We start from the raw sequence: 27,807 nt of genomic DNA, 5'->3' as shown, positions 1-27,807 counted from the left end.
AAAGATAAAACCAAACCATAACTGGAAAAGCATCAGAGAAGTCTAGTCCTTTGGGAGACCCAAAACCTGGTGTCTAAACATTTGTTTTGATCTGCTCCCTGAAAGTTAGGAGGGCATGGGGGGGGGGGTTGGCCACTCAAAAATAAAAGGATTTTTGGGGCAGGGTAGGCCCATGGCACAAATTTGCATAAGAGCTCCATATGCTGATTTATAGGCATATGAAATTAAGATGGCGTGTGGCTGAGATTTTGCCAATGCTGTGCTTTGCAGTGTCCAGCTGCCCTTTCAGCAAAGTAACAACTCTTCTTTATAGTATTATACTAAGGAGCAGGAAGTCTGGGATCTGCCACAAAAGACCTGGAGCTCAGGCCTGCCAGACCACCATTTAACAAAGCTCCTGTGACAAGCTTCTTTGAACAGGGACTTGGAGGACAGAGGAACCACTTCTGTAAAAGCAGAATGAATGGGAAGACTCGTGGTTTAGGCACTCTAAATTAGGAATGCATACTCTTCCCAAGTGTCCCGATTTAACTGGGACATCCCAGATTGACAGAAGCCACCCCAGCTTCTGATCCCAATCCCAGATGACCAATTTTGGGGCTCATTGTTTGGTTCCATGCTGTGGTGCAAGCAGAGCCAGGCAGAGGCCCGGGCCAGGTAGATAATGTGCTCCCCCCTTTTACCCTGGAGATAACTGAAGCCTTATAAATAAGTAAGTATATACGGTAAATAATTTTCACAAAAGTTATGCTGACAAATAATTTTATTTCAAGGCTTGAACCGTATCTGCATATAAAGACAAAATGGAAAATATAGATATACAATAGTGCTTTTTAAAACCACATAGGGAAAAGGATTATTTTAAGTATTTACATTTAAAAATGCTTTCCTGGCTTTCTTTTCTGCGAATTCTTGAATTACGCAGGAAAAATCAAGCAACTTCGCCTTATCATGGTTTATGTTTATCATTGCTAAACCGTTTAGGCGTTCTTGAGCCATTGTTGACCGAAAGAAAGACTTAATTCGTTTTAATATATTGAAACTTCTCTCATTGGAGGTCGTTGTAGCTGGTAATGATAAGAAAATGCGTAATTAAAAGATTTGGAAAAACATTTTCCAACTTCATGGCCCCAGGGAATCCGACCACCGCCACCGCCGCCTTTGCGCCTCCACGTTCGCCCCAGTGCATCCCCTGCGATTGTGAATGTGCTGACCAAGGCCCCCTTTGGAATCGAAGGCCCAGGCCAAGTGGCCCATATGCCCCCCCCCTCTGTCTGGGCCTGGGTGCAAGTCAGGTGGCTCACATCAGAGTGTGGGACCCAAAAACAGTCAAGGGGGGAAATTACCTTGATGCCACATATCATCGCTCCCCTTCCTTCATCCACTGTGGCACTTCTGGAAGCTGCCTTCTGGAAGTATGTCTGTAGCATCGGAGGAGGAGGCAGAGGCTGGCCTGGTCCATGTAGCATCTTCTGACACTGCGCAGGGCAGGGTGACCTTCCTCAGGCTGCTCTGGTCTGTGTGGTGTCTCCTGAAGCTGCAAAGCAGGAGCCTGAAGACACCGGACAAAGGTAGGAGAGGGGAGGGATGGGGCAGGCGGGTGAGGAAGGGGGCAGAAGCAGGGAGAGGGTGTACGAATGAGCGATGGGATTGGCTGGATGGTGGGGATGGAAGTGTGCCCCAAATTTTCCTCTCAAAATGTTAGGGGGTATGGGAAAATTCTGGGCTTATAATAATAATGATCCTCTAAGATTTAGAAAACAGCTAGATATGTTTACTCAGAAGTAAGCCTTATTGAGTTCAATATAACTTATTCCTGTGTGTATTACAGCTGCATTTATTTATTTTTTAATCTTGAGGCACAGAAGCGTGTTTGTTTCCCTCTCTTCCTCAAGTAGCCCTGGGCAGATAACGAGTTTTATAAAGCGAATATATCAACATCACTACTCTTTTGAACTGTTCTTAATATTTTGTGTTTTTAGGGTTGCAACATACCCTGGGACTTTAGGGCAAAGGGCAGGTAATACATAATCATAATAAAAATAAAATGTGAATATATTAAAATGATAACACTAAAATCACCACTACACAAGAAAATAGTATCTGAGTTTAAATACTTTGTTAGAGGACCACATTTCCATGTCATGAGATGTTTTTTGCAGTTAGAAGCTCAGATCTAATTTCCAAGATGCATCAACAATTTCGTGTCAAGAGACACATAAAAGCTTTCTTTTTTTGAAAACATTTAATTAAAATGTGTAAAAACATTTTAAATAAGCAAAATAGCTTATGAAAACGGAAGCTCTTCCGAGATGCATTGTTTTCAGGAAATAGTGACTTGTTATTATTTATAGCTCCAGACGTGGTATACCAAGATGTGATTCCCACTTCTCACTGCCAGCAGTGATTTTGGGCTTCTTCCAACTTCCTCCTTGAAACAGAAATATGCTTCTTTTGCTGATCTCATTTGTTTTATATTCTCATATTTTTTCCTGCCCCCACAACTCTCCTTCCTTTGGCTAGGCAGCCTTTTAGAAGTGCCATCCAATGTGGAAGTCTTTGTTTTCCCCTTGAAGAGCGATACTTCACTGTTGGCTAAATCAAGAGTTTTACAAATCTAAAAGCAATGTCTTGGACGTGGAATATTATTAATACAGTATAATGAGTGGGAGGGAGTGTTATTGATACTGGGAGGATGGATGAGCGTGAATTCAGCAGGGAGGCAGAAAAGTTTGGAGCAGGAGGAATTAATTGAGACAGCTTAGACACCTAAGCAGGCCACTTGAAGGCCCACAGATTCTCCACATCAGTGTTAGAAACTCAGATATATAAGCTAACCATGAAATGGCACCTTAAACCTAGGTTACAGTTGCCACAATGGAATGTCTAGATACCAATGGGATTTATTGTCATCGTCGTCGTCACCATCATTAATTTCATTTCTATACCACTTTATATTTTAAATGAAAAAATCTCAAAGCACTTTACAGAACATGAAAACTGAAAACATAAAAAAAAATCCACGTAGCCCCTTCTAACTCTATAGTTCTATGATTCTTTGAATCCAGAATAAAACAAATTCAAGCTTTGAGAAAATATTTTGGATCCTTCTCTAAGTGACATTTTGCTTTCCCCATATTTATTTACCTATTTGATTTATATAGCTGCCCCATAGCAGAAGTCCTGGAGGAAGCCAGTGTGGTGTAGTGGTTAGAGTGTTGGACTAGGACCTGGGAGATCAGGGTTCAAATCCCCACTCAGCCATGAAGCTCACTGGGTGACCTTGCGCCAGTCAGAGCCTCTTAACCTACCTCACAGGGTTGTACGAATTAGCTGAGGAGGGAGGTAAACCATGTACTCCTTGGAGAAAAAGGTGGGATATAAATTCAGTAAATAAACTCTTCTGCTTACCTGCCCAAGAAAGCTGGAGGGGCCAGCCAGATGCAGATGTTGCCAACCTGGCATCCAGAGATCTCCACATGGTCACAACTGGACCTGCACCAGTTGCAAAATTCCTGGGGAATTCTGAACACTGCTTCACGTGTGTCACCATCATGCAAGGTTCTGTATGGAATGACAGTAAGAAAAATTGGTCCCTCCCATGAGAATCTTACAATCTATAATTCAACAGGGAGACAAGTAGGCAGAAGAAAGAGGTGATGCTAAATAGGGAGATAAAATGTTTTCGGCTTGATTTTAAGTAAAGCAGAGGTTGCTACTCTTACTGGATTTCTCAGCAGCTTTTGTTACTATTGACCATGGTATATTCTTGATGCTGAAATCAGTAGGAGGACCTGCTACCTTTACTCTTAGTTGCAGTAATAATCTCATGCCCTGTCATACCATTTGGGGTAAGTGAAGTGCTCGCTGGGGTAATAGGATTATGCTGAAAGCAGAGTGGAGAGCAGTGACACTTAATGTGGCAATTAATTGTATCTGGTGGCATTTGTCTGCACAAGCAGGGCTCCAACTTTGCTAGGCTCTTTATGCTTTTGGAAAATGGCAATGAATGCAGTGGCAAAAACTGGCTAGCTTTGAAAATGAAAAGTTTGAGAAGCTGCCTATTTCATTGTAAATTGTTGATGAGCTTCCTCAGTAGATCCGTATTTCACTTGTGCGTGTTCTGAGAGTCGCTTGGCATCTTTGAACTGTGCAAATAGCATGTCCTGGCAGATTGACCCAGTAACTCCCACAGGTCTTTACCAAGACAGAGATGATGTTTGTCGACCTCACAGAATCCAAGGATGCACATTCGTTGCTGCAATGGAAAATAACTCTGCAAAATATATGGATTGGGGAGGGGGAATTAACTCTGTGAAAGTATTAGCATGGACTACTTTGATCAGGAAAAATCTAGCAACAACTCAATCAGCACAGGAATAACAACCTCCTGAATCTTGGTTCTTCCGGCTGTAGTTCATACAGAACACGAACGCCTCCAATATAAAGGCTACAATTATTGTCACCACCACCATGGTCACAATATAGAAAATCATGAAATAGAGGCGGTTCCAGTGCGAAGTCTCTGATGTCACCCCTTCCATGATGATGTACCAGTCGTTGACGACTGTCAACTCAAACAGGGTAACAAAACTGTTCAAAACAGGAATGACATGCATGCAAGAGGAGGTGGGGTCCATAAACTGTGAGACTGAAGGGATAATAAACTAGAGGTCCAAGCAACCAAAATAAAACACATATAAATATGAGAAGATAAGATAAATGATTGAGCAGGTGGTCGAGGGACAACTCGAAGCACATCTGGAGGATGTGAACCACTTGGATCCCTTCCAACTGGGATTCAGACCCCATTATGGAACTGAAACTGCCTTGGTCTTGCTGGTTGATGATCTCCCCCAGGCTAGGGATAGAGGTGAAAGCTGTTTCCTGGTTCTACTGGATCTCTCAATGGTTTTTGATACCATAGATCATGGTATCCTTCTGGACCATGGGGGGGCGGGTTGGGAGTTGGGGCACTGTTATGCAATGGTTCCGCTCCTTCATCCTGCGACATGTCCAGAAAATAGTGGAGGGGGTGAGTGTTCGGACTGCTAGGTGCTCACCAGTCGAGTACCTCAGGGCTCCGTCCTCTTCCCCATGCTTGCCAACATCTATCTAAAGCTGCTGAGAGCTCATCAGGGGGGTTGGGCTGGGTGTTCAGTAGTATGTGGATGATACCCAGCACTGCCACTTGTTTAAATCGGAACCAGTGAGGGCAGTGAACATCCTGTGTGAGTGTCTGGAGGTGGTTGGAGGATGGTTGGCACCTAACAGATTAAGGTTGAATCCTGACAAGACAGAAGTACTGTTTATGGGGGACAGGGGATGGGCAGGTTTGGGGGACTCCCTGATTCTGAATGGGATAACTGTGGTCCTGAAGGACCAGGTACACAGCCTTGGGGTCATTTTGGACTCACAGCTGTCCGTGGAGGTGCAGATTAATTCTGCGTCCATAAACTAAAGCTAAAATAACAGAGTTTATGAATACATTTATTTTAAAAATAATATGGTCCAGGGCATTGTAATACTGCAAACCCAGAATCCCATTTAATGTTCACTTGCTTTGATGGGGACATGAAATTGTGAGTGATGTGATATTTTGTAAGCAATTTCAAAAAAATGCAAACTTGGTACACATCCCTGCTTATGAGAAAGTGGAGCAAAAATCTCTGCTTCAGCAAGCAGGGGGTCCACAGAGGAAGGAGCTGGGGGCAAGAAAGAGGAAGTAGGAGAATAATGAAGTCAGAACACAGGTTCTGTGGTGGAACTAAATATTCAAGTGAAGTGATTTTCAGCTAAAATTGATTCAGCTAGGTACAGTGGATCATCAGAATCTGCGGATTTTGCAGAATCCTTCTGCAAGAAACAGTGAGCAGCTTATGACAAATAGCAGCAATTAAACTCAACAATTGCAAGGCCAATTTCTTAAGAACAGGAATAACAGCAACATGATAGCAAATACAACACTATATAAAAACACTTCAGTACTATAAATGGAACAACATTATATTGGCATTACACGTTCTAGCAATTACAAAAATAACAAGGGAGCTCGGCAGTTTTATCTTGGTTCTAAATACACCCGTCCCATGATAAATAAATGTTGCTCACAGTAACTGAATGGCAAAGAACAGGATTGCGGACCGGTTGGAACTAAAGCAATGGAACAATGTGCTCCTTAAAGCCCAAGGTTATTATTCATTTTTAAACAAAGGTTTGAAAGAGTATTCCAGTACTGAAAAAATATAGCAATGCTTCCTCTATGTGTAGTAGTTTTTCAATTCCAATAAAATGACCAGGGCAATAATGAGAACACTTTACATTTTTTGGGTGGAAACTTGTTGCATCTACACCTCTTTGACCAGTGTAGCTAAATGGGCCCATCCCCTGGAGGGACCCCTATTGCCATGCTGCTTGATGAAATCATATTCCTTAAGCTATGTCCTGTACACATGACAATCTTCTTCTTTGGCGATCACTCGTAGCTGAGTATGATTGTCTTCCATGAACACAGTCTTAACTGAGTCCGTAAGTGACTGTGGAGGCCAATTCTGGATCCACATGTCCTTCCACAGTGGGGACATAGGTTTCCAGGTGGGAGTTGATCATGATGTGCATTTGCCAAGTGAGCCTTCCTCTTAGCATGTTTCTCCCTTTCGTCCTGAGTTCGAGCATCTTCAAAGTCCATGACACCTTTGGTAACGGCTGTTCTCCAACTGGAGCACTTGCAGGCAAGTGTTTCCCATTTGTCAGTGTTTATAATACATTTTTTAAGATTTGCCTTGCAAGAGTTTTCAAACCTTTTTTGTTGACCACACTTTCCATTTTTAAGTTCGGAATAGAGTACAGTAGTTGCTTTGGAAGACGATCATCAGGCATCTGCACAACATGACCAGTCCAACGAAGTGGATGTTGAAGAATCATTGCTTCAACACTGGTGATCTTTGCTTCTTCCAGTACACTGACATTCGTTCGCCTGTCTTCCCAAGTGTAAAACTTTTCAGAGATACCGTTGATAGAATCTTTCAAGGAGTTGGAGATGGCGTTTATAAGTGGTCCATGTTTCACAAGCATACAGTAAGGTTGGTAGTACAATAGCTTTGTTAACAATACCTGCCCTGGGGCACTAGCTTTCCTTCTTATCCTGCAAAGGAGACAAAACTGATGGCATATTAACATATAAGCAATGCCTGCATGGAGCATCCTTAAGGCTCTTTAGTAGCCTGCCAATAAAATAGCCTGGCTGATTGTGAATATGCAATTTCAGAGTGGCTAGATTCCTCCAAACCCTCCACCCCACCCCATTATAGCAAAGTAGTGCTAATTCTGTACTTGAGAGGCACTTCCGTGTTCTTGCCAGACCAGGTCTGAAGTACGGTATTCATAATTGCTCAAAATTTAAAGGCTGCTCCGTTTCCTGAAAAACAGTGTTTTCAATGAAATATGCTCTGTTGGGCCAAGCCACAATAGAGTTACTCATCTGTCTATTAAAGGTGGAGCTGAGAAAGTAAAAGAGTGTTTCTTTTATTTCTATAGGGAGTCAATCAGTGCAATGTCAACTCAGAAATATGTCCCATTGTTTCCAGTGGGGCTTCTAGTGCAAATAGCAACACAAGCTAAATTGTTTGTTTAGGGATGTGGTTCCTTCCTAACTACTCCCTGGTTATCAGAGCAGTACAAATTGTGTAATAATCATATTCTTGGGGTGCGGGGTGTGTGTGTCTGCAATTATGGGGAGGGGGAGCCAGAAAGCTCCATTGTGCAAGTCGAATTCTGCAAGCTTTTTTTCTAGACGCCCGATTTCAAAGTATTTAAGACATTGCATGTATGATTCACCTCCTCTTCTTCCTTGTCAGAGTGCTTGGTACACATTTGGGGATGCAAAGCAGTGAGTAGCTCTGAACTTCACAGTGCTTTGGATTCTAGCCACAGACTGTTAAAGATCCAGTGAGTATACATGGGCTGCATCCTTCAAAACATCACTTTTTTATAATAATAAAAAAGCATAATGGATATAAAACAGTATTTTACTAGGAGGTATTTTCTGATGGTTTTAGCAGCAAATACTCCCTGTTTACTCAGAGAAGATCTCCCAGAACACCTATTTAATGTCTTTCTGGATTATTGACTTTGTCAGAAATCTACTGCCAAGTTCAGTTTTAGATTCCACCCCCCTCCCCGTCTCAGGCTGGGAGATTTTTTCCAATGCACTGTGTTTCAAAAGCAATTACAGTACCTTTAGTGATGCAGTATTTTCCAGTAAGTGTACCTGGACTGTTGAGCTTACTTCACCCCACAGAGGATAGTTCTGTTCCAAATGTAGGTCATTAGTACTCAGCAATTTGTTCCATTACAGCTAATTGCCAAGGTAGAAGTATTATGCTATCCCTTACATTACACACACACCTTTTAAAAGAAGCTCTGTAAAATTATTGATGTTCCACAATTCTATCAGTGTTGTCTATTGGGAGTGGGGGGCAGGGGGTGTTCCAAATGAAGATTGCTTAAAATTTTCATTTTAAAACTGAATGTAAATAATCAACCCATTATCTCACCTTTTTCTTTTCTTTTATTATATTAATGTGTGTTTCTGTGTGGATATTTATTAACCTCCTAACTGGCTCTACTAAGGGCTAACAGACAACCCATGATCTAGCAACTAGCCTGTGTGGGGCCGAGATTTCAGAAATCCCAGCTTTGTTCTCATTGTGCAAATTATTATTTTTTGGTCTAGCCTACCATTGTCACATTGATGTAAGACTAATGCACTGGTCTGAGCTCCTTAATTGAAAGGCAGAACATGAATTAAATGAGACACTCACAGAACCGCCAAGCTCCTGATGGCTACTTTCCCTGCCTTCAGCTACTGGCAAGCAGATTGTCTGATTCATCCCCTAGTAGCAGATGCAGCCAGTTTTATGTGCCTCTATAAACCAGCTTGGTGTGACCTAAAAGGCCAAGGGAAAGTGTGGGTGCATTGGAAGCTAAGTTGTAAATGAATATTGTAGGACTTCTTACATGGCACAAGGCACTAAAACTTGCAATATGCAAGTTTTCTGGTGCATGGCTCAAATTTGCAAGTGGCTTAAATCTTCTGTTGACTCCAGTCAAAGGCTACTATGGGGTGTGGCACTCATCTCACTTCAGGCCAAGGGAGCTGGCATTTGTCCACAGTTTTCCGGGTCATGTGGCCAGCATGACTAAACAGCTTCTGGCATGACGGCACACCATGACGAGCGCCAGAACAGACGGAAACACCGTTTACCTTCCCACCACAGTGGTACCTATTTATCTACTTGCACTGGTGTGCTTTCAAACTGCTAGGCTGGCAGGAGCTGGGACCGAGCAATGGGAGCTCATCCCGTTGCATGGATTCAAACCGTCAACCTTCCGATCGGCAAGCCCAAGAGGCTCAGTGGTTTAGACCACAATATGTACCGGTATGTCAACTAATTCATTCACATGATCAGGCAGAAGGGGTCTTCTTTCAGAATATAGAGCTCTATGTGATGATGGGGGGGGGGGAAGACTCCTGAACAGCAGTTGTGCTTGGAAGTAGCCAGAAATTAAATTACTTGAAGTCTGTGTAAGATATTTAAAGCACCAAGCTTGGGTGGAAAATGCAAAGCTTTCTTTTCAACTAGAAAACTGCAAGCACAACTTCAGGCAATACCAATGAGATGAAAACATGGAAGGTGCCTAAAGAAGCCAGGGTGGCTATCTAAAGAACTTTTAACTGAGTTAAGATTAAAAAAGGATGTGTACAAAAAATGGAAAGGGGGGGACCACAAAAGAGGAATTCAAACAAATAGCCAGCACATGTAGACACAAAGTCAGAAAAGCTAAAGCACAGAATGAACTCAGGCTTGCTAGAGAGGTTAAAAGCAACAAAAAAAGGCTTTTATGGGTATGTCCATAGCAAAAAGAAGAACAAAGAAACAGTGGGGTCACTCAGAGGAGAAGATGGTGAAATGCAAACAGGGGACACAGAAAGGGCTGAACTCCTCAATGCCTTCTTTGCCTCAGTCTTCTCCGATAAAGAAAAGAATGCCCGACCTGAAGAATTTGGAGCAAATGATTCAGCAGAGGAAACACAGCCCAGAATAACTAAGGAGATAGTACAAGAATACTTGGCTAGTTTAGATGTATTCAAGTCTCCAGGGCCAGATGAACTGCACCCAAGAGTATTAAAAGAACTGGCAGATGTGATCTCAGAACCACTGGCAGTCATCTTTGAGAATTCCTGGAGAACAGGAGAAGTCCCGGCAGACTGGAGGAGGGCAAATGTTGTCCCTATTTTCCAAAAGGGGAAAAGAGAAGACCCAAATAATTATCCCCCAGTCAGTCTGACATCAATACCAGGGAAGATTCTGGAGCAGATCATTAAGCAAACAGTCTGTGAGCACCTAGAAAGGAATGCTGTGATCACCAATAGTCAGCATGGATTTCTGAAAAATAAGTCATGTCAGACTAACCTGATCTCGTTTTTTGACAGAATTACAAGCCTGGTAGATGAAGGGAACGCAGTGGATGTAGCCTACCTTGATTTCAGCAAGGCATTCGACAAGGTGCCACATGATACAGTGGTGCCTCGCAAGACAAAAATAATTCATTCCGCGAGTCTTTTTGTCTTGAGATGTTTTTCGTCTTGCGAAGCACGGTCCGTTGCAACTGCGCCTCTTCAAGCGGCTTTAAGAAAAAAGCACAAGACATTTTCATCTTGTGAAGCAAGCCCATAGGGAAATTCGTCTAGCGAAGCAACGCAAAACCGAAAAACCCTTTCGTCTAGCGAGCTTTTCGTCTTGCGAGGCATTCGTCTTGCGGGGCACCACTGTATTCTTGTAAAGAAGCTGGTAAAATGCCGTCTTGACTATGCTACCACTCAGTGGATTTGTAACTGGCTGACTGACCGAACCCAAAGGGTGCTCATCAATGGTTCCTCTTCATCCTGGAGAAGAGTGACTAGTGGGGTGCCACAGGTTCTGTCTTGGGCCCGGTCTTATTCAACATCTTTATCAACGACTTGGATGATGAACTCAAGGGCATCCTGATCAAATTTGCAGATGACACCAAACTGGGAGGGGTGGCTAACACCCCAGAGGACAGGATCACACTTCAAAACGACCTTGAGAGATTAGAGAACTGGGCCAAAACAAACAAGATGAACTTTAACAGGGAGAAATGTTAAGTATTGCACTTGGGCAAAAAAAATTAGAGGCACAAATACAAGATGGGTGACACCTGGCTTGAGAACAGTACATGTGAAAAGGATCTAGGAGTCTTGGTTGACCACAAACTTGACATGAGCCAACAGTGTGACACGGCAGCTAAAAAAACCAATGCAATTCTGGACTGCATCAATAGGAGTATAGCATCTAGATAAAGGGAAGTAATAGTGCCACTGTATTCTGCTCTGGTCAGACCTCACCTGGAGTACTGTGTCCAGTTCTGGGCACCACAGTTCAAGAAGGACACTGACAAACTGGAATGTGTCCAGAGGAGGGTAACCAAAATGGTCAAAGGCCTGGAAACAATGCCTTATGAGGAACGGCTAAGGGAGCTGGGCATGTTTTGCCTGGAGACGAGGAGGTTAAGGGGTGATATGATAGCCATGTTCAAATATATAAAAGGATGTCATATAGAGGAGGGAGAAAGGTTGTTTTCTGCTGCTCCAGAGAAGCGGACACGGAGCAATGGATCCAAACTACAAGAAAGAAGATTCCACCTAAACATTAGGAAGAACTTCCTGACAGTAAGAGCTGTTTGACAGTGGAATTGGCTGCCAAGGAGTGTGGTGGAGTCTCCTACTTTGGAGGTCTTTAAGCAGAGGCTTGACAACCATATGTCAGGAGTGCTCTGATGGTGTTTCCTGCTTGGCAGGGGGTTGGACTCGATGGCCCTTGTGGTCTATTCCAACTCTATGATTCTTTGATTCTATGTGTGCCTGATAAGTTCTGCGATACACTCTGTAGAACTGTGTGCGTGCGTGTCTGCAGAGCAGTCTTCCCTAACCTGGCATCCATTCAGTGTTTGGACTGTAACTCCTCTCATTCCTGACATTGGCCATGATGTCTGGGAGCTGGACAATAAAGACATCTGGAGGGTCCCCGTTTCCCCCACGGCTGGTGTGAGAAACTCCTTGCACCCTGCTGCTCTGAATTGGAGCTCATTTTGAATAGATGAAAAGAAGGCAGAAAAGGGAACTTCCCCTGGAATCTGCTGTCTCAGGCATGCTGCTTTAAATTGCTATGTGTTTCTGTAACTTGAGGGAAGGAAGAGCAGTGTTATCAGACAAAGTCTGTTTTCACTGGTTCCCAAAGCCAATAAGGACCCATGATGGATGGAAAGGTTCAAGCCTTTATTGCTATAGCAATAGTGGCTTAGTTTGGATTTCTTTTCAAAGAGAAACACATGACCACACCCATATCAGATTCCTCCCACCCCTCCCAAGTTTGCTCTTGACACACAAACACTAGGTGCTAATTGATGATAAGATAAATATTTGCTTGAAGCCCTATTTTATTTGGTTGCTGTTCTCTACTTGCAAAGCAGCTGCATTTAATATGAGCTTGCTGGTGGGCTGTACTGGTGATGTTTGGGCTGGAACCTGAGAACACAGGAAGTTAGACTACTGCACAGAGTCAGACCACTGAGTTCATCCAACTTAGTGGTGGCCACACTGACTGGCAGCAGCTCTCCAGGCTTCAGAGTTAGGATATTGAAACAGGAGCTTCTTTGAGGCTATTTTGGGGGCCAGATTGGGGGGTGTTCAGCTAGCTTAAAAAATGTTATTCCTGCATCAGGAAGATGAGATTCCTGCATTGGACTAGATTACTCTTGGGGTGGGTCCCTTCCAATTCTACTATGATTCCATGCTGCTGTTGCTTGACATCTTGCCCTAGGGTGTTTCACTCTTTGACACCAATGAGGGGGACTTTTGGCCACAAGTTCCTACAGAGCTTACAGGAAGAGACAGTTGTCTCCTTATCTGAGAGCCAACAACTGCTAGCTTCTCATGGTGTTAGCAAGCCAACCAAAGAGGTCAAGGGGTAGCATTTCAACTGTGCCTTCCAAATCCCTTCCAAAACATTGTGCATCTGCTTCCCCCTAGAAAAGTAACACGTGAGGATGAGTACAGCCACAGAGTGCCATGGGGTTGCAAAACAAGCTCATTTCCCATTGCCTTTCTTTGCACCCTTCATAAATTCCCATCCTCTTTCCCACCTGCTCAACTCTAATTTCACCTTCTACCATGCAAATACAACTTTGAGCATCAAAGGCTTCAGTCTTCTCTAAAAACTATATTCTTGAGAAGTTGATGTTGTACAAATTAATAAGGCATATTTTGGAAAGACACCTTGTTCAAAAAATAAAAGCTATTTCTTCTGAAATAGTCGGACTAAGTATTGTTGATGGAAACTGTGCTTAAGCAGCAAAGGCCATTATTTGCAACACTGTGAGAATGTAAATGACCATGGCATTCCACTTTGTTTCAGTTGCCTTTGCAAAGCCAGTGAAGTTGTTAGCTCTTTCGTGCCTTGCATTTTAATGCAAAGTATCAATTTTGTTTGACTACAGTTTATCTGATATGCATAGTATTTCACACTACTTCCATCTATCACAGGATCCTCCATTGTTTTCCACTGCCTGTCACACCTGATTTTCATAACTACATATTTTCATTTCTAAACATTACTGCCCTAGTTGGCTAATCAGGGATGAACGAGCAAAAAAGGGTGAGCTTCTGAGTAAGCAGAAATGAATCTCAATGTCTGATCAGACCCATTGCACACATTCACTATCAGTTACTACAAGTACTGTACATACTTCACAATAAACATCTAAGAGAAACTGGAGTAAAGCAAGCTGCTTAAGTCAGAGTAAAGCTTTGTTCAGCAGTGGAGCTGCTGCCGTTGCTCTGCCTAAGCCTGGCAGAGACAAGAAAGAGGTTGCCGAAGAAATGTTCCTGCAGACCACAGTGATTTACTGGGTGTATAAGGATTATTGCTTCTAAGCAGTTTGTAATTGCTCGAGAGAAAAGCAATCGTGTTAAGTCAGCCACTGAAGCAAGTACTGTTGATAGTTTAGCACCAGGTGAACACTGAAGACTGGACAATTGTTAAAGCTTCTGCCATAGGTGCCTGAACTGTACAGTGGTACCTCGGGTTACATACGCTTCAGGTTACAGACTCTGCTAACCCAGAAATAGTGCTTCAGGTTAAGAAATTTGCTTCAGGATGAGAACAGAAATTGTGCTCTGGCGGCGCGGCAGCAACGGGAGGCCCCATTAGCTAAAGTGGTGCTTCAGGTTAAGAACAGTTTCAGGTTAAGAACGGACCTCCGGAATGAATTAAGTACATAACCCGAGGTACCACTGTATCACCACATGTCTCTGAACACAAGAGGAGTCCTGCTGGATGAGACCAGTGCTAGCACAGCATTATGCTCACCAAATAGCCAACTAGATACCTATGGGAAGCCCATAAGAAGGCTATGGATGCTGTCACATTTTTCTTCTTGTCACCCCCAGCAGCTGGTTTTCTGATACTGGAGTTAATAGCCCTCATGACTAGCAGTCTCCTTTAATTTCTCTGGTGCATTTTGAGTATGACCCTCGGGGTCCCTTCCAATTCTATGATTATAAAAGTACTGCATTCATCTTATGTTTATTATAGATTATAAAGCATGAGCATGGAATGAAACTAAAAGCACCATAAATCATAAATGGTCAGCCATCATTAAGGCTGCTGCAACTGAAGGCACAACCCACTGGCACAAACAGAAAGTTGTTTGCGCTCCCAGTTCCAGTGCTGCTCTCTTCTAACTCCCCATACTGCTGAGGGCAAAAGTGCTAAGCATGAGTGGTTCATAGGTTACCATGTGCATTTATGAAGTTCTCCACTGCAGCAAGACTTTATAGCTCTGAGTGGAGAAAGAACATGGAAATATTAGTAGTTTACCAGATATATACGGTAATGCGGGTGGCACTGTGGGTTAAACCACTGAGCCTAGGGCTTTCCGATCAGAAGGTTGGCGGTTCGAATCCCCACGACGGGGTGAGCTCCCGTTGCTTGGTCCCTGCTGCTGCCAGCCTAGCAGTTCGAAAGCACGTCAAAGTGCAAGTAGATAAATAAGTACCGCTCCGGCGGGAAGGTAAACAACGTTTCCGTGCGCTGCTCTGGTTCGCCAGAAGCGGCTTAGTCATTCTGGCCACATGACCCGGGAGCTGTACACCGGCTTCCTCGGCCAATAAAGCAAGATGAGCACCGCAACCCCAGAGTCGGCCATGACTGGACGTAACGGTCAGGGGTCCCTTTACATTTACTTACTAGATAAACACTTCCCTTTGAGCCAACTTGTAAAGCTCAGTAATGTGAATAGATTTAGTATTGGTGAATCATATGTTGAAGCTCTCAGTAGGCTATCTAGTATAGTCATACCTTGGGTTGAAGTAGCTTCAGGTTGAGCATTTTCGGGTTGTGGTCTGTGGCAACCCAGAAGTAACGGAACATGTTACTTCCAGGTTTCGCCACTTGCGCATGTGCAGACGCCCAAAATGACGTAATGTGGAAGCGGCGAATCGTGACCCATGCAGACGCGGGTTGCATTTGCTTCAGGATGTGAACGGGGCTCCAGAACGGATCCAGTTCGCATCCAGAGGTACCACTGTAATCCAAAACTCTCCTTGATGCAGAGTGAGGGTGTCTTCAACAGATGACTGCCCGGCCCTTGTTGCAGACTCCGTGATAGAGAATCTTCCAGTCTCCTTAAGTAATTGCCTCAGTTGTTACCTCTGAAACATTTCTCTTAATGTTAGACTACAATCTACCCTCCTGTAAATTATGGCTAAATGTACCCACTTCTTCCAACCTTACCTCATAGAAAGACTTTTCCTCATCTCTTCCAGATTATGTTTCTGAGGTGCTTTGAATGTAAAAGGTCAATAAAAGCTTTCTGGGAAATGATATATAATGAATGGAAAAAATGTTTAAAATAACTTTTGCAAAGAAACCAGAAGCCTTTTTTATTAGGAATTATAAATACCAATATGCCAAAGGAGCAGAAAAGACTTTTTATGTATGTGACAACAGCTGCACGGATGCTACTAGACCAGAGATGGAACGAAAGAGTCCCTACCAGAGAGGAATGGCAAACCAAGCTGTTGGACTATGCTAAAATGGCAAAACTGACCAGAAAGCTCAGAAATAAATAAGACGAAAACTTCAGGAAAGAAGGGGGGGGGGAATTATAATTTATTTAGGAGACCACTGTAAGCAGATGAAAACATTAGCAGGATTTTAATATCACTTGTAATGTAACAAACACTTTGGACAATATGGACAGATGCAAAATATAGATTATTAAATAATATGCAGTTGAAAATGTTAACAATAAGACCCATGGTGGGAAATTTCAGAGAAATCTCTATATACGGCTGTGCATTTGGTATTGTTATAAATTTACATTTGTAAAACTAAATGAAAACAAATTTTTAAAAAAGAATGTAAAAGATTAAAGGCTAATTTCTGGGCATTTCCAGGCAGAGAAAAGACTCCTGCCCAAAGGCCTGGAAAGCCATTGCCAGTCAATGTAGACAGAGATGAACAGAATGTAGATCAGGATCACTTTTAGATCCCTGGGTGAATTGCAATCCACCGGCAAGGGCTCTCAATGTTTTTAACAATACCCACAGCCAAATGACCTGTTCCACCTAGATTAGGCTACTAAAATGAAGTAAACTATTCCAAAGTTGACTTTTGTGCAAAAGGCTTGTGAGCTCAATTCAGTTCTGCTACTGGAAATAAATTACTAGACTCAAAATATGTTCAGAGGAGCCCTGTTTTTTCGTTCTTAAAATATGTCTTTTGCTCCTGACTCTGATCAGTAGATCTAGTGAAAAACAAGGTAGTTTCAGCAAGCCTGAAGTTTGCCAACCCCAGCACATTATGTTGAGCTGGATGGACAAATTGTCTGAATCAGCATAAGAGAATTTCCCATGCTGACTCGTAGGCTAGAAATAATCACTGCAAACTCACCACAGATAACATATGTTTGTGTCTGGGTCTAAAAACTTGCCCAAATATCCTGTAAGGACAATATGACTGCTTTGTTTGGCTGACTTGAGAGGTTTTTTTAATGAGAGGGTGGGTTTCCTTTTAGTTCAGCTACCTGTGAACTTTGCTTCCATCCCCTTTGTTCGGATACATACTTTGCTCAGCAACAGGAAAAGTCAAGAGAAAACAGAATGCAGCAGCTGAGAACCTGAGCTGGACAGTAGTGAAAATGTGTGTATTTGAAATTCATATTCCAAGTACAATTTAAATTGTACTATGAATCTGAAATAAAGCTAAAAATGTTCCTAGTAGAGTTTTTTGTTCCCTTTTGCTCACTGAAAGTTTGATGAGCAAACTCATTCTTGCAAACTACAGTCTTGAGAAAAAAGTTGAATAGAGCACACTGATGAATAAATTAGTCCTTGAACACAGCATCTCTAAATTGCCTTAGATAACAGGAAGGCAACTACAGTACATGATATGACTATAATTCCCATTATTATTCGGATCAACTGAATGCAAAGTAGGCATCACAAATCAACTGAAGCAGTATATTCATAAGGTACAGAGAAAACCCATGCGCCCAAGCCATTTTCTAAACTATCTGCTGCAAGACGTAAGTTGAAAGACTGCTTCCATTACTGAAACATGTGCCTTTTCTGAAGATAACAAAATACATCAGGGGTTGAATAGTCATTTTCATAAGTTTTGATGAGATCTTCAGTTTGGGGAATTGACTGTACAAAGGTCTTCAGTATACTGTGTCCCTAAACTCCAGACGACTACTTGAAAAGCTAAAGTGTGTTTATTTTCTATATGAAATTTAGTTCAAGCAGGTATTTTGTATAACGTGATTAAATTTATATATGTGTTTTAATTACTCAAATTACTTTCTCATGCTTTTATATACCCTATAGTCATATCATGTGGTGTAGTTGCCTTTCTGTTATTTAAGGTAACCTTGAGCACATGACAGTCCATTATGATACTTTCAGTTAGGATACTTTCTTACTTTTCCCCTAAAGTAATGTAACTGGATAGCTAGCGTTCTATGCTGGGAAACATGGCAGCAGGAAGACAACTTTTACTTGGCAGAAGTTTACATTTGCCTAGGATGTTCTCTTCTCATCAGGACAGGCCTTCTAAGAACCAGTCTTTTCTTTCAGAGAGGATGGCCTCTTTGAAAACCATGGACAAACCTCTCCTATTTCAAAATACTGAACACCAGCTCTATAGTTTTATGTGATCAAACATCTCCAGCTGGGCAGAGCAATTTTATATTCCAATACACCATGGAATGAGACACATCTTCCACTATACCGGTGCAATATCCACCATATTCTATAGCTGCTTAGGTGATGTTATCCCATTAAAATAATTTTGCACTCTAAAATTATTTCAATTAGTTTCTTCCTTGTATTATGTGTTTATTTATTGTTGTCAAAAGAAAACTCCTAAATGACAACAGTGTGGGCAGTTAAGACACAGCTTGAAGAAATCTCTCTTTTTTCCCAAACAACAACAACCCTGCTTTGGGGTATAGAACAGCGCACAAAAACCAAAACTCAGGGCACGCAAGCCAATGCAACTTTTCTGAGAGACTGGGCCTTGCACAATGTGTTGTTTTGTTCCCCTGCTGGTGTTTGCAAGCAAGCAGTGCCCCCTTCTCCTCCTGACTTTCCCTGGAGTATTGTGCACGAATCACAACATTGGCCTCTTCTGGGGAATACTAGGTTAGATGAGGAAAGAAAGAAGCAAGAAGAGGAGGAGGTGGGGAGGAGCAAAGGGTCTGGTGGGGGGAAAAAGGATCCAGCTACATGTTCTAACACTCTGTGCCCTAACTGGTAATGAATATGCCTGAGGCAAACTTCCAACTCTTTGTTTCCTCCTCAGGGCACCATAATAATTCAAAATGACCAACCTACGTTCTTGGAAACATGTGTCTATATCAATAAAAAAAATTTTTTTAAAGACATAACAGAATTAGCCCTGGGTTGACCAGAGGAGAACAATTGTTAGAATCTGGAAAAAATGTCAAGCAAGCTTTATGTTATGTACTTTTAAGAGTACCTTTGTAGCTTTCCTATTCAAATAGTGCTCCTGCCCTTCTTGAGTCAAGCTCAGAAGCTGCACAGTAACCCCTCCTCCCCCAAACCTTCTGCAGGGTACAGAGAGAAATAACCTCTGATTTTCTCTACCTCCATCAGTCGTGTTCAATGGCTGGTTATTCTTTCTTGTGTTAGGCTACAGGCAGAAAGCCAGCAATGGGTCTGCTTTCAGTCTGGTCTGCTGCCCTCTTTAAGCCTCCCAGCAGCACCAGATTTAGGGTGGTGTGGGCAGGTGCTTAAGTTGCTGCAACTATGACATAGCACACTTGAGAGCATGTGCAGAATGGAAAGGAGGGAGAGGATGCCAAAGAAATATTTAAGGTGCCAAATTTTGTCCTTACTCAGGGCACCATAATACCAAAGTCTGTCCCTGCTCCCAGCAAGCACATACAGTAGTACCTTGGGTTACAGACACTTCAGGTTACAGACACTTCAGGTTACAGACACTTCAGGTTACAGACTCCGCTAACCCAGAAATAGTACCTCGGGTTAAGAACTTTGCTTCAGGGTGAGAACAGAAATCACGGGGTGGTGGCAGCGGGAAGCCCCATTAGCTAAAGTGGTACCTCAGGTTAAGAACAGTTTCAGGTTAAGAACGGACCTCCAGAACGAATTAAGTTTTTAACCAGAGGTACCACTATATTACTTGGCTTTTTATCTACCCATTTTCATCTACCCTATTTTGCAGCCCTGTCCAACTGCCCCAGGGCAAGTGACCCTGTCCTAGTTGCACTAGTATGGACTGTGAGACTGCTTGTGTGGTATTGGACTGTGAGACTGCTTGTGAGACTGCTTGTGTGGTATTGCAGGAAATTGTGGATTTATGTATGCTCCTGAGTCCTGGCTTGTATGTGTAGTAGAGGATGGGTAGTCTGTGGGAAACAGCTGCAGTAGGTTTGCTTGGAACTTCAAGACCCTTCAGAGCAGACATCCCCCCACCTTCTCCCTTCCCACCAGTGTTTCTATTCGAAAATGACAGGTGCTGGGGCCTAAGCCTGCCTGAAAAGCCTCGGACCTGAAAGCCCCATTCTAAACAAGTGCGTGTGTGTAGCTATGCCACGAGGGTAGTGCACTTTGTATGTGCTCAAAGGTGCTCTCTTTTCCCCCTTTGGGTAAACCAGCGCTCCAACTAAACCTTTGTTTTCTCTGATCCTATGCGCCTCTCCGCCCACCCAGCTTCCTTTGGGGGGTCGCCGCATCTTGCAGACCATCTTACGGCCTCTCCTGACGGGAAATTTCAGACAAAGGCTGGGCAGCTGCCACAGTAGCCGCTTCCGCCAACAGCTTCGGCGGCGTGTGCGTGCGCCACGGTTTGGCGCGGCCAGAAGAGACAAGAGCTGCTTCTGCTGGATCCAGTCCGCGCTCCGATGCGCCAAAGGAGCCGGGTGGCCAATGCTCCCTCGCCTTCTCTCCAAGTCCTTCCCACGAGCCCGCCACCCATCCCCAGCAAGCGGCCACCCGCAACAGGGGCGCGCTTCCTCAGCTTCTCCCTCTCCGCTGCAGCCTTTGCGCCCCCTTCGGTAGGACAAGCCAGCGACTCCATCCATCCCCACGTGGGAACGGGCTCCGGAGGCTAGCGGGGTGAAAGCTTTGGGCAGGGAGGGCGTGGGAACCAAGGGCGGGAGGATGTGAGGCTGGGCGGCAGGGGCGAGGGGGCCGTGGTCCCCACGCCCTCTCCTCCCAGGGGGCGCCGAGACGCGGCACAAAGCCTGCGCGCAACTGGGGCGCGGAGGGAGCTGCCGCGCAACGAGGCGCGTCGCGGATCCTGGTTTGTTCTCTCTCTTTTTTCTTCCCATTCATCCCCTCCCGTCTGCCTCGGACGAGGCTGTGCCCTCGGGGCTCTCTTGTTTTTGCATAATCCTGCCTCCCTCCCTCCCTCTCTCCGGGCTCGCGTTTGATTGATGCGATGGGGGTCACGCTTTCGTTCCCGCGGGCAGCAGCTCGTCGCTGCCGAGGCCAAGCCTTTGTGCAGAAGTGCGCGGCGGCCCAGCGGCCACGGCTGGGCGGGAGGCATTTAAATGCCGCGATTTCGGGGCGGTAACAAAGGCGGCAGCGGGAGGGAGAGAGACAGAGTGAGAGGCGCGCGTACGGCTGCTTTGGGCCGCGGCCAGCAGTAGCGGCGGTGGCGTCGGACGCGGCGCCAGGAGCGCTCCCAAGTGAGTAAAGGCAGCGACTCCGGTGGATCCGTCCTTGCACGCGCGCACTGCCCGGTTACCCATCTGATTGGCGCTTGGGGGGAGCGGGCAGGGCGGAGGGCGCTCTCTCCGCGCGCAGCTTCGTAGGCGCGCACGGATGGATGGACTTCGCGGTGTGCCAGTCTGCCCTTCCCATCGCTCCTGCAGCGCCACTTCCAATTGCTAGACGAATTCGAATTCGTCTCCGGAGCTTTGACTTGCCCTCTCCCATCTCCACGCGGCTCCCATACTTTTGCACTGGGAAATCGCCAAGGTCCTGCCGTTTTCAGGATCCTGGCATTTCCCTTGAGCGACAGAGAAACCCTGCATGCATAACGTGTGGTAATGTTTTGTAATGTTTACTGCAAATAATAGATGGAGGATTTCCTTGGAGCGTTCTATCAACGCAAAACGATCAAGCAACTGGTGCCTCGGAATTGAATTTCCCCCCGTTTTTGATTAGGTTAGTTTCTCCCAATTGCCTCTAGCTTATTAAGATTTTGTTCTTGGGATGGGGAAACGGTAACGAGGTTGGTCGTGTTTTTGTTTCTGAAATGGTAATTAACTGGAGGGCTCAGTTTCCAAACGTGGGCAATATAAATCTTGGATAGAAAACTTTGCAGAGGCAAACTTGAAAAGTTTTCCCGGTTTGCCTGTAGGTTGGGGTCTTGAGGTTGTTGCTGAAGCAGATTCAAGCAGGAGCAAAGACTGAATGAACTTGGATCTCAGCGGCAGCATGTAGAGATGACTTGGAGATGGAACAACTTCCAGTGCATCAGGTTTGGCCTTTCAGTCACTCCTGCTTTTCATTTGCAGAATGCTGTTTTCATTTGTTCATCAGTTCTCTGTAGAAAAGAGCAGCCTGCTGAGATAATAATGTTAGCAATCAATACTGCTGTTTTTCCCCCTTGAAGATCCTTATATTCTCGCCATCTGTTGTGACATCTTGTGCTCCTCTTGAGTTTGCACTGTGCAACGTTTTGTGTGGAAAGGCAATTAATGGTTTCTTTATTTTCTTATTAGCAGTGGGCACAATCCACTGAGAAGCGGGAACAGTTGCAGATCTCACAATCCATTTGAGTAGGGCTTGCACAGGAGAGCTGCCGGTTTGATTGCACCTTAAATATTACATCAAGTATCTGTATATGTTTTCTCTGTGGCATTCGTTCCAGAATAGATAAAAGTTATATAATGGAGAGTGTGTTCATTTAACTTGCAGATTCCATGATAAAAGAACAACATGAGCAGATATTTTTCTGTCATGGGTTCTGCTCCAGATATTTTGTTTTCAAGTAGAAGCATTTGGCATCTCCTGTTGCTAGGCAAGGAAAAGTGTGAATTATAAAAATATGCTGAAACTTGAGGGAGACACATTTGGATTTTAATATGTTGCTGATAATATTTTTCAGTATGTTTAAGGCTGCTGTTCTGGACATAGTTTGGAGCAGATAATTTTACTTGACTTTAATAGGACTTGTATATGTGAAATTGTGCCTGGGATTTATGCTTGAATTCAAAAGAAAGGCACTGTCATCTGTTCTTGAGTAAAACTTCAAAAGGCAAGGATTTTGCCCAGTATAAATCATGTAATTCCCCCCAAAGTTGATCCTTCAATATTACAGTAATACAGAGGGCAGCAAGAGCAGTAGAATAAGAGCAGTGAGAGCAATAGCCAGGGCATTTTTTTCTAGGAAAAAAAGGTGCTGGAAATTCTTTTTAAGGACCTTTCTTTAGGGGAGCACCCAGCCAAAGTTGTTGAGTTTTTTTAGAGGGGAGCACAGCGCTCTCCCCCTAAAAATGTTTAGGGGTACTGTCATTTTGTAGTTCAAATCAGGAAAAATTAATAAATATAGTAAATGGACAAAAGTACAAAGATTCACAAAATGTTTAGGGGTGCTTCTATTCTTATGCCCACAGCTTCTGAAATGCTGTGCCATAATGCTAGGGGGACGCATAATGCTTTAGGGGCCGCGGGTGGCGCTGTGGGTAAAACCTCAGTGCCTAGGACTTGCTGATCGTATGGTCGGCGGTTCGAATCCCCGCGGCGGGGTGAGCTCCTGTCGTTCAGACCCACCTCCTGCCCACCTAGCAGTTCGAAAGCACCCCTAAGTGCAAGTAGATAAATAGGTACCGCTTTATAGCGGGAAGGTAAACGGCGTTCCGTGCGCTGCGCTGGTGCTGGCTCGCCAGAGCAGCTTCGTCACGCTGGCCACGTGACCCGGAAGTGTCCTCGGACAGCGCTGGCTCCCGGCCTCTTAAGCGAGATGAGCACACAACCCCAGAGTCGGTCACGACTGGCCCGTACGGGCAGGGGTACCTTTACCTTTACCTTTAATGCTAAAAAGGTGCTGGAACTCAGTTCTTGTAAGTTCCGGCTGAAATTAAGCCCTGGCAATCTGAAATAGAGGGCAGTGAAAACCTCTTCCCATAAACCTCTAGAGAAGTGATGGGGGCGCAGTAGCTGTCCACTTGTCTATCAGATCCACATTTTGAGCACATATACCTGTGTAACGTCCCACTTGTCTTTGGGTACACAATTGAGCTCCATGCTGGGCCCTGTATACTAGTTAGCCCAGCAAACCCTTTGGATTGGAACAACTATTGACCAGCTGCAAACACCCCCTTTGGGGGAAGATGGTGGAAAGGGTCATGGTGGGACTGCTAAAAGCATTCTTGGAGGACACTGATTATTTAGATCATTCTTTTTTGCAAGGGGATAAAGGAATAGAGATTGGGTTGTGCATCTCCTGATTCCCTCTTCCAAATTCCTACCTCCTTTGGGCAGAGCTTCCTTTCTGCTTCTCCGGGCTGAGTCTCACAGGTCTTCTGGTTGTGGTCTGCTGCTGGTCTTCTTCACTATTCACTCAGGAAGGATTCCTCCCCAAGGCCTGTTCTCACACCACTCCCACGTCTTCCCCTATAGCAGTTGCCACAGAAAATTAATATCCGGTGCCACCTTGCTTGGAAATGTTACGTGAGGTTCACTCACCCAGTAGTTGGAACTGTCAAGGACAGGCCACCTGCTCTGCCACAGAATTCACCCTTGTAGCTTTCCCTCTTCCTTCTCTTCTTACAAACTACAGTCGTACCACAGTTCCCAAACGCCTTGGGAGTCAAAACATTCTGGCTCCCAAACGATTGAAAACCGGAAGTGAGTGTTCTGGTTTTTCAAATGTTCTTTTGGAAGCCGAATGTCTGACGGGGGCTTCCGATAGGCTCCAGGAGCTTCCTGCAGCCAATCAGAAGCCGCGCTTTGGTTTCCGAACGTTTCGGAAGTCAAACAGACTTCCGGAATGGATTCCATTTGACTTCTGAGGTACAACTGTATGTAACTGGGACTGTTTGGTCTGGGCTAGTCATAATTTTATCTTAATGTGATCAGTAGAGCATGGATTCGAGCCCCACGTTGGGCAAAAGATCCCTGCACTGCAGGGGGTTGGACAAGGTAATCCTCATGATCCCTTCACACCCTAAATTTCTTTCTTTCTTTTTTATTAAAGATTTTCTTGATTTCCAAAAGTGTGTGCAATGTCTCTCTCTCATATTTTCCCCCATGTAACATTTTTACAAAACAGTTTCATTTGTTGAGACATTAGGAAGAAAAGGGGGAAAGATGGGTGGAGGTGGGGTTGGGTGGCGATGTTTCTGTTTTACTTACTATATGTAGGGTTTGGTGTCAGCGTTGCTTGTGCAGGTTCTTTGCTGTTCACTTGTGTTCCTTTGGTGGCGAGAGAGGTTGGGGTTGGCCTGTTGTTGTTGTTGTTTAGTCGTTGAGTCGTGTCCAACTCTTTGTGACTCCACTGACCAGAGCATGCCAGGCACTCCTTTCTTCCACTGCCTCCTGTAGTTTAGTCAGACTCATGTTTGTAGATTCGAGAACACTGTCCAACCATCTCGTCCTCTGTTGTCCCCTTCTCCTTGTGTCCTCCATGGGGTTGGCCTAGGGTGTGGTTATTCATTTGTGGTTGGCTGTGGTGGCCTTTGTTTTCATGTGTGAGTGGGGTGCGTGGCACACCCTAAATTTCTGTGATTGCTTTAGAGTTCTTTACACCTGGGCAGCAGGCATGAAAAAATAGCCAGATCCCCTCCCTTCTAGCCTCCCAAGGATACAATTTACAGCCAGCTTAAGTTAGGCCAAAGGAGCAAAAATAATTTATATTTCCTGTTCTTAAATGCACACCATTCCTTTGAGCAGCCACAAAAACCTCAAGCTATCACATAGCCTGTTTAACACACAACTGTGTAAAATATTTACTTCATTGTTGTCAGGAAAAGCTCCCAATATGTTACAATTATATGTTGAGATTCTGTGTCATCTTACACTGTAAAATACTGTGGTTTTTTTCCTTTTATGAAAATGTTAAGCAAAACTGCCCCAGTTGCTCCCCTGCCAGGTAGTCCTGCAACTTTGCATTGTTACCAAGGTGCACGGTACTTTCATCTAGTGCAAATGACATTGAAGTGGAAATTGAAAAAGAAAAATACTTTAAAGCTCATTTTGTAAGTATCCCAACAACATGTCAAACCTTGAAAATGAGGCTACAGACATTTGCTTTTGGGCACCTTAGCTCACTGCATACAGTACATTAAATGTACAAAAATGTAGTGGCTAAGCTCAGCACGATACTCGCTTCAGCTCAGCTTGACAACTGCCCCGCTCTCTCTGCCTTGGGACTGATTACCAGGAATCACAGAGTTATTTCCTATGAGATAACTTTGTACTTGAGTTCAGAATGCACAAGTATAGTATTGGTTTATTTAAAAGGATGCTATGGGCAGGTATCTTGTACATGGGAATTGGAACCAAAATAAAAAAATACCACATATATAGTTAACACACTTTTGACTGTCTTTTGCATTCACAATAAGAGTGGAGGTTTTTTGCACCTCTAAGTTTGCACTTTTGGGTTGAGTGTGGTCCTAAATTGCACCAGCAGCTATGAGTACAGAATCTTAGATATTCGGTTTTCCAGATTGATTAATCCATAGTAAACCAAAGTGAAACTTCTGTGTGTGCTATTTTTCTAGAGAAAGAGGTGCTGAAACTCACTACAAATGCCTCCCTCGTTCTCTTAGGATGACAATGGTGGTCACCTGAGAGAAGCCGAAACTGAGTTCGAGTGAGTTCCGGCCGGGAAAAAAGCCCTAACTTTACACTTTAAATGTATGGTGTGTAGCTTTTTTTATTGCAACAAACTCCAGCCCTAGTTCACAGATCTAAGACATGAACTCCGAATAGTATTCTGAATAGAAAGTTATATTTGGTGGAAGCCATTGTTGGCTTCATCCTGAAAATTCTTCTACTTAATTTTAAGAAAACAGCATTGTCAAGGCTTGATCGCACGTCCTCATTTTATATTTTCAGAAGTATAAAAAAAGTGGAAAAGTGAAATCTTTAGCAGTAATTGTCTCCCCGCAACCCCTATCAAATCCCCTGGGTTAGAAATCCTGCTTTTCATTTCTGCTGGGCTATCACATTTTCACTCCTGTCTGTTAATTCACGTGGCACTTCTTTGCTGCTGCTGCTGTTGTTATTATCTGATTCTAAATACTAATACCAACAGAAAATGGATCCACTATCAATATTGGCTCTGTTTTACATTCCTTTCAGAGAAGCTAGAATGAAGGTGATTGCTTCTATCGCCGTTTTATTTTCCTATAGCATCCTTAATCACTAGTAATGTCCTATAATGCCAACAGAGTTCTGACAGTAGGACTTCAGTGCGTTGAAGATTCCCACTTTTCAGGACTAGAAGACTCGTGGTCCTGTCCAATTCTAGAATTTTATGCAAACTGTAAAGGAAGAGCTATGCCATACTGTACAGACTGAAACATCAGTAAAATGACCAACCCCAGCATTGTATAAAATAGATTGTGTTGTTATATAGTTCCTTCTTAATGCCTTATTCAGCTGCAGCTGGGACCTGGCGCAGGCAGGCCAGGATCAGAAAGGCAATAGATGGGGTCAGAAATGGGCTGCAGGTAGAGTGGCCGGATGTAAAACAGGGCTTGGCTCCAGCAGCTTTAACACCTGTGCTGAAGAGGGAATTTCAGCAGATGCAGCTTGTCTGAGCTCCCCCTCCCCACACACCCTTGCATTGCATTGTTTTGTGGTGTTCTTCCAAATTATGGGAGGAGCTTCCGTGAGTTCCCTGTTGCAGAAGTTAATGGTTGCTTGTGGATGGTTGTGGGACTGGCATGATGAAAGCAGGGTCTCTCCCGCCCTGGTGCTGTGTGGATTGCATGGAGAAGAATAGAATGGCTTTGTCTGTGGTAAACACAAAGCATAGCGTGTCTAGAGTTTGGTGTTTTGCTCCTTCCTGTGGTGAAAGTTTGGGCTTCTGTGCTCCTATCCAACCTGTTTACCTCATTTCCATTAGTGAAGAAACCCAAATGAGGAAGTTTCCTTGCACGCTGCGGAAACTGGTGGTCTGTGAGCTAATTTGGTTTCGGTGACTGCAGAGGCACCTT

General features: G+C 44.1%; 1 protein-coding gene and 2 long non-coding RNA genes across 5 annotated transcripts in view; 2 read left to right on the top strand and 1 right to left on the bottom strand.

The window, feature by feature from the left end:
- Nucleotides 1-18,445, top strand: part of LOC308586327 — a 28,120-nt gene extending 9,675 nt beyond the window's left edge. The window contains exon 3 of the long non-coding RNA XR_014007816.1: nucleotides 18,221-18,445. This is a non-coding gene — a long non-coding RNA (uncharacterized lncRNA). The remainder of the gene's footprint in view (nucleotides 1-18,220) is intronic.
- Nucleotides 1,173-25,276, bottom strand: LOC308586323. The gene is made up of 4 exons (XR_014007809.1): nucleotides 24,995-25,276; nucleotides 24,109-24,253; nucleotides 3,412-3,564; nucleotides 1,173-1,552 (listed from the first exon to the last, which is right to left on the bottom strand). It is a non-coding gene; the product is annotated as an uncharacterized lncRNA (long non-coding RNA).
- Nucleotides 20,794-27,807, top strand: part of ST6GAL1 (ST6 beta-galactoside alpha-2,6-sialyltransferase 1) — an 82,683-nt gene continuing 75,669 nt past the window's right edge. Inside the window, exon 1 of one of the 3 annotated variants that reach the window (XM_081192688.1) lies at nucleotides 20,794-20,930. The gene's annotated coding sequence lies outside the window, so the exon portion shown is untranslated. Of the gene's footprint in view, nucleotides 20,931-21,113; nucleotides 21,319-21,879; nucleotides 22,116-27,807 lie in introns of those variants that run through there. The other 2 variants (XM_081192685.1, XM_081192687.1) reach the window with 2 other exon arrangements.

The sequence above is a fragment of the Podarcis bocagei genome, assembly GCF_964188305.1.
Source record: "Podarcis bocagei genome assembly, chromosome: 4".
NCBI lineage: Eukaryota > Metazoa > Chordata > Lepidosauria > Squamata > Lacertidae > Podarcis > Podarcis bocagei.
The sequence above is the reverse complement of the archived record's forward strand: the minus strand, read 5'-3'. Positions and strand labels throughout refer to the sequence as shown.